The sequence below is a fragment of the Mustelus asterias genome, chromosome 29, assembly GCF_964213995.1.
Source record: "Mustelus asterias chromosome 29, sMusAst1.hap1.1, whole genome shotgun sequence".
In the NCBI taxonomy this organism is placed as follows: Eukaryota; Metazoa; Chordata; class Chondrichthyes; order Carcharhiniformes; family Triakidae; genus Mustelus; species Mustelus asterias.
In genome coordinates this window covers 7,445,499-7,452,332 of record NC_135829.1, presented here as the reverse complement: position 1 = coordinate 7,452,332, position 6,834 = coordinate 7,445,499, and the positions used below count along the sequence as shown (strand labels likewise).

General features: G+C 50.2%; 1 non-coding gene across 1 annotated transcript; it reads left to right on the top strand.

Moving 5' to 3' along the window:
• Positions 1–429: 429 nt before the first annotated feature.
• On the top strand, positions 430–620 carry LOC144480601 (U2 spliceosomal RNA). Its single transcript, XR_013495697.1, has one exon. It is a non-coding gene; the product is annotated as a U2 spliceosomal RNA (small nuclear RNA).
• Positions 621–6,834: the final 6,214 nt, after the last annotated feature.

Below are 6,834 nucleotides of genomic sequence, written 5' to 3'. Positions count from 1 at the left end.
CCGGTTTCCTCCCACAGTCTGAAAGACGTGCTGGTTTTTGCTACCGAAGAAACCTGTTGGACTTTAACCTGGTGTTGTGAGACTTCTTACTGTGTTCACCCCAGTCCAACGCCGGCATCTCCACATCTAGGGTGCATTGGCCAGGCTAAATTCTCCCTCAGTGTACCCCGAACAGGAGTGTGGCGACTAGGAGATTTTCGCAGTAACTTCGTTGCAATGAGCTTACTTGTAAATAATAAATAGACTTAACTGGTTGAGTTTGTGGGTGAGTTAGCAGCGCGGAGTTATACTGCTGCTCCTGCACTTGCGTTGCCCAAAGCTTGGTGCTTGCATCTACACGTCCTCACCGAAATGTTTACAAAGTTCACAAAGTGTCAACAAAAACAGAAGGAACTTGCATTTATGTAGAGCCTCTTGGGACCATTGGATATCGCTTCTTGGCCTTTTGGCTAAGATCAAGTGTAGTATCGATGTCCTGCACTTGGTTGAAGGCATGAGGTTGCACCGAGGCTTTCATTTGAAGCAATTTTTTAAAGCGGCATCTCGGCCTTTTGGCTAAGATGCAAATGAGATCAAGCCTTGGAGGAGGTGCAGTGCCTGCTCCAATCAGCTTGGATCATGTAGATCAAGCCCAGGACAGGAGGTGAGAGCCCTGTCTTGTCCCCTTGGATCGGGAATGTCTCACTTGCTGAATTGGAATTTGATTGAACTGGCTATAAACCAAAAAATAAGTTCTTTGCAGCCCAGTTGAAGCGTAGCCACTTATAATGTAAGGAATAGAACAATAGAATCCCGACAGCACAGAAGGAGGACATTCGGCCCGTCGAGTCTGCACCAACTCTCCGAAAGAGCATTCCACCCAGGCCCGCCCCTCACTGCTATCCCTGCAATCCCTCTATTTAGCATGGCCAATCCACCTAACCTGCGCATTTTTGGACACGCAGGGGCAATTTACCACGGCCAGTGGTCGGTGCAGGCTTGATGGGCCGAATGGCCCCCTGTACTGTAGGGTTTCTATGATTCGATGATGATACTGAAACAGCTAAGCTTGTTATTTCTTTTTGTTTTGTGTCAATTCCATATTAGTGAATATTTTAATTTTATCTAATATATAATTACTGAACTCATTCACCAATCTTAAAATATTGACTGATTGCGGAGTCATTTCAATGTGAATCCCTTAAGAGTAACAATCCTTGTACACTTCCAAGCACAGTCTCATTGGCTTGTTTGTGGCATTTTATTGATGCATTTCTGTCTTGTTCTGCGTTTAAATTTGGGGAAGCATTGAGCAGAGAGGAAAATCCTATTAAACTAGAACGCGTGTGTTTGTTCATTAATAACGTGTGTGTGTGAGTACGTGTGTGTGTGTGAGTACGTGTGTGTGTGTGAGTACGTGTGTGTGTGTGAGTACGTGTGTGTGTGTGAGTACGTGTGTGTGTGTGAGTACGTGTGTGTGTGTGAGTACGTGTGTGTGTGTGAGTACATGTGTGTGTGAGTACATGTGTGTGTGAGTACGTGTGTGTGTGTGTGAGTACATGTGTGTGTGAGTACATGTGTGTGTGAGTACATGTGTGTGTGAGTACGTGTGTGTGTGTGAGTACGTGTGTGTGTGTGTGAGTACGTGTGTGTGTGAGTACGTGTGTGTGTGAGTACGTGTGTGTGTGAGTACATGTGTGTGTGAGTACGTGTGTGTGTGAGTACGTGTGTGTGTGAGTACGTGTGTGTGTGTGTGAGTACGTGTGTGTGTGTGTGAGTACGTGTGTGTGTGTGAGTACGTGTGTGTGTGTGAGTACGTGTGTGTGTGAGTACGTGTGTGTGTGTGAGTACGTGTGTGTGTGAGTACGTGTGTGTGTGAGTACGTGTGTGTGTGAGTACATGTGTGTGTGAGTACATGTGTGTGTGAGTACGTGTGTGTGTGAGTACGTGTGTGTGTGTGTGAGTACGTGTGTGTGTGTGTGAGTACGTGTGTGTGTGAGTACGTGTGTGTGTGAGTACGTGTGTGTGTGAGTACGTGTGTGTGTGAGTACGTGTGTGTGTGAGTACGTGTGTGTGTGAGTGCGTGTGTGTGTGCGTGAGTACGTGTGTGTGTGTGTGAGTACGTGTGTGTGTGTGAGTACGTGTGTGTGTGTGAGTACGTGTGTGTGTGTGAGTACGTGTGTGTGTGTGTGAGTACGTGTGTGTGTGTGTGTGAGTACGTGTGTGTGAGTACGTGTGTGTGAGTACGTGTGTGTGTGAGTACGTGTGTGTGTGTGAGTACGTGTGTGTGTGTGTGAGTACGTGTGTGTGTGTGTGTGAGTATGTGTGTGTATGTGTGAGTATGTGTGTGTATGTGTGAGTACGTGTGTGTGTGTGAGTACGTGTGTGTGTGTGAGTACGTGTGTGTGTGTGAGTACGTGTGTGTGTGTGTGTGTGAGTGTGTGTGTGTGTGTGTGTGAGTACATGTGTGTGTGTGTGTGAGTACGTGTGTGTGTGTACGTGTGTGTGTGTGTGTACGTGTGTGTGTGTGTGTACGTGTGTGTGTGTGAGTACGTGTGTGTGTGTGTGAGTACGTGTGTGTGTGTGTGTGAGTACGTGTGTGTGTGTGTGAGTACGTGTGTGTGTGTGTACGTGTGTGTGTGTGTGTGTGTACGTGTGTGTGTGTGAGTACGTGTGTGTGTGTGTGTGAGTACGTGTGTGTGTGAGTACGTGTGTGTGTGTGAGTACGTGTGTGTGTGTGTGAGTACGTGTGTGTGTGTGTGAGTACGTGTGTGTGTGAGTACGTGTGTGTGTGAGTACGTGTGTGTGTGAGTACGTGTGTGTGTGAGTACGTGTGTGTGTGTGTGAGTACGTGTGTGTATGTGTGAGTACGTGTGTGTGTGTGTGAGTATGTGTGTGTGTGTGAGTACGTGTGTGTGTGTGTGAGTACGTGTGTGTGTGTGTGTGTACGTGTGTGTGTGTGAGTACGTGTGTGTGTGTGTGAGTACGTGTGTGTGTGTGTGTGAGTACGTGTGTGTGTGTGTGTGTGAGTACGTGTGTGTGTGTGTGTGTGAGTACGTGTGTGTGTGTGTGTGTGTGTACGTGTGTGTGTGTGTGTGTGTGTACGTGTGTGTGTGTGTGTACGTGTGTGTGTGTGTGAGTACGTGTGTGTGTGTGTGAGTACGTGTGTGTGTGTGAGTACGTGTGTGTGTGTGAGTACGTGTGTGTGTGTGAGTACGTGTGTGTGTGAGTACGTGTGTGTGTGTGAGTACGTGTGTGTGTGTGAGTACGTGTGTGTGTGTGAGTACGTGTGTGTGAGTACGTGTGTGTGAGTACGTGTGTGTGTGAGTACGTGTGTGTGTGAGTACGTGTGTGTGTGAGTACGTGTGTGTGTGAGTACGTGTGTGTGTGAGTACGTGTGTGTGTGTGAGTACGTGTGTGTGAGTACGTGTGTGTGTGAGTACGTGTGTGTGTGAGTACGTGTGTGTGTGAGTACGTGTGTGTGTGAGTACGTGTGTGTGTGTGTGAGTACGTGTGTGTGTGTGTGAGTACGTGTGTGTGTGTGTGAGTACGTGTGTGTGTGTGTGAGTACGTGTGTGTGTGTGTGAGTACGTGTGTGTGTGTGTGAGTACGTGTGTGTGTGTGTGTGTACGTGTGTGTGTGTGAGTACGTGTGTGTGTGAGTACGTGTGTGTGTGTGTGTGTGAGTACGTGTGTGTGTGTGAGTACGTGTGTGTGTGTGTGAGTACGTGTGTGTGTGTGTGAGTACGTGTGTGTGTGAGTACGTGTGTGTGTGTGTACGTGTGTGTGTGTGTGTGTGTACGTGTGTGTGTGTGAGTACGTGTGTGTGTGTGTGTGAGTACGTGTGTGTGAGTACGTGTGTGTGTGAGTACGTGTGTGTGTGTGAGTACGTGTGTGTGTGTGTGAGTACGTGTGTGTGTGAGTACGTGTGTGTGTGAGTACGTGTGTGTGTGAGTACGTGTGTGTGTGTGTGAGTACGTGTGTGTGTGTGTGAGTACGTGTGTGTGTGTGAGTACGTGTGTGTGTGAGTACGTGTGTGTGTGAGTACGTGTGTGTGTGAGTACGTGTGTGTGTGAGTACGTGTGTGTGTGAGTACGTGTGTGTGTGTGTGAGTACGTGTGTGTGTGTGTGAGTACGTGTGTGTGTGTGTGAGTACGTGTGTGTGTGTGTGAGTACGTGTGTGTGTGTGTGTGAGTACGTGTGTGTGTGTGTGAGTACGTGTGTGTGTGTGTGAGTACGTGTGTGTGTGTGTGAGTACGTGTGTGTGTGTGTGAGTACGTGTGTGTGTGTGAGTACGTGTGTGTGTGTGAGAGAGTACGTGTGTGTGTGTGAGAGAGTACGTGTGTGTGTGTGAGAGAGTACGTGTGTGTGTGTGTGTGTGTGAGTACGTGTGTGTGTGTGTGTGTGCGAGTACGTGTGTGTGTGAGTACGTGTGTGTGTGAGTACATGTGTGTGTGTGTGTGTACGTGTGTGTGTGTGTGTACGTGTGTGTGTGTGTGAGTACGTGTGTGTGTGTGTGAGTACGTGTGTGTGAGTACGTGTGTGTGTGAGTACGTGTGTGTGTGAGTACGTGTGTGTGTGAGTACGTGTGTGTGTGAGTACGTGTGTGTGTGTGAGTACGTGTGTGTGTGTGTGAGTACGTGTGTGTGTGTGTGAGTACGTGTGTGTGTGTGTGAGTACGTGTGTGTGTGTGTGTGTACGTGTGTGTGTGTGAGTACGTGTGTGTGTGTGTGAGTACGTGTGTGTGTGTGTGTGAGTACGTGTGTGTGTGTGTGAGTACGTGTGTGTGTGAGTACGTGTGTGTGTGAGTACGTGTGTGTGTGTGTACGTGTGTGTGTGAGTACGTGTGTGTGTGTGTGTGAGTACGTGTGTGTGTGAGTACGTGTGTGTGTGTGAGTACGTGTGTGTGTGTGTGAGTACGTGTGTGTGTGAGTACGTGTGTGTGTGAGTACGTGTGTGTGTGAGTACGTGTGTGTGTGTGAGTACGTGTGTGTGTGTGTGAGTACGTGTGTGTGTGTGTGAGTACGTGTGTGTGTGTGTGAGTACGTGTGTGTGTGTGAGTACGTGTGTGTGTGTGTGAGTACGTGTGTGTGAGTACGTGTGTGTGTGTGAGTACGTGTGTGTGTGTGAGTACGTGTGTGTGTGTGAGTACGTGTGTGTGTGTGAGTACGTGTGTGTGTGTGAGTACGTGTGTGTGTGTGTGAGTACGTGTGTGTGTGTGTGTGTGAGTACGTGTGTGTGTGTGAGTACGTGTGTGTGTGTGTGAGTACGTGTGTGTGAGTACGTGTGTGTGTGTGTGTGTGTGAGTACGTGTGTGTGTGTGAGTACGTGTGTGTGTGTGTGAGTACGTGTGTGTGTGTGTGAGTACGTGTGTGTGTGTGAGTACGTGTGTGTGTGTGAGTACGTGTGTGTGAGAGAGTACGTGTGTGTGTGTGAGTACGTGTGTGTGTGTGTGTGTGTGTGTGTGTGTGCGAGTACGTGTGTGTGTGAGTACGTGTGTGTGTGTGTGAGTACGTGTGTGTGTGTACGTGTGTGTGTGTGTGTGTACGTGTGTGTGTGTGTGAGTACGTGTGTGTGAGTACGTGTACGTGTGTGTGAGTACACGTGTGTGTAAGTACATTTGTGTGTGTGTACGTGTTTGAGTACATGTATGTTTGTGAGTGTGGGCGGGGTTATACAGCCTCACTCGAGCGAGACTGGAAGTTCCCCCCGAGGTCAATGGACATTCCCGTTGCCTGTTCCTCGCCCGCTCCGAGTCCGTGGCGGGGCGAGGCAGTAGAATTCTGGCGTGAGATTGTACGTGTGTGTGAGCGGGATTTTCCAGCCGCGCTCGCCCCAATACCGGGAAATCCCGCCCGAGGTCAACGGACCTTGAGTGATCCGCCCCCCTATCCGCTATGATTCCCGTGGCGGGTGGGCGGGGCGGGACGGGAAAATTGCTCCGTTTGTTTGAGTGTGTGTGTGTGGGGTGTGTGTGTGGGGTGTGTGTGTGGGGTGTGGGGGGTGTGTGTGTGTGGGGTGTGTGTGTGGGGTGTGTGTGTGTGGGGTGTGTGTGTGTGGGGTGTGTGTGTGTGGGGTGTGTGTGTGGGGTGTGTGTGTGGGGTGTGTGTGTGGGGTGTGTGTGTGGGGTGTGTGGGGTGTGTGTGTGTGGGGTGTGTGTGTGGGGTGTGTGTGTGGGGTGTGTGTGTGGGGTGTGGGGTGTGTGTGGGGTGTGTGTGTGGTGTGTGTGTGGGGTGTGTGTGTGGGGTGTGGGGTGTGTGTGTGTGTGGGGTGTGTGTGTGGGGTGTGGGGTGTGTGTGTGGGGTGTGTGTGTGGGGTGTGTGTGTGGGGTGTGTGTGTGGGGTGTGTGTGTGGGGTTTGTGTGTGTGTGGGGTGTGTGTGTGGGGTGTGTGTGTGTGTGGGGTGTGTGTGTGTGTGTGGGGTGTGTGTGTGGGGTGTGTGTGTGGGGTGTGTGTGTGGGGTGTGTGTGTGTGTGGGGTGTGTGTGTGGGGTGTGTGTGTGTGTGGGGTGTGTGTGTGGGGTGTGTGTGTGTGTGGGGTGTGTGTGTGGGGTGTGTGTGGGGTGTGTGTGTGGGGTGTGTGTGTGGGGTGTGTGTGTGGGGTGTGTGTGTGGGGTGTGTGTGTGGGGTGTGTGTGTGGGGTGTGTGTGTGGGGTGTGTGTGTGTGTGTGGGGGGGGGTGTTTGAGTGTGTATTTGTGTGTACAAATGTGTGTGTTTGTATGTTTGAGTTTGTGTGTGTTTGTGAAAGTGTGTGTGTGTGTGAGAGAAACCTTTATTTCTGCAGTTCCGCTCACTTGGATGATGAAGTGTGTCTCTTTAACTCTGTGTGTGTCCCAGCGTGACCCCTGTTTGAAGTT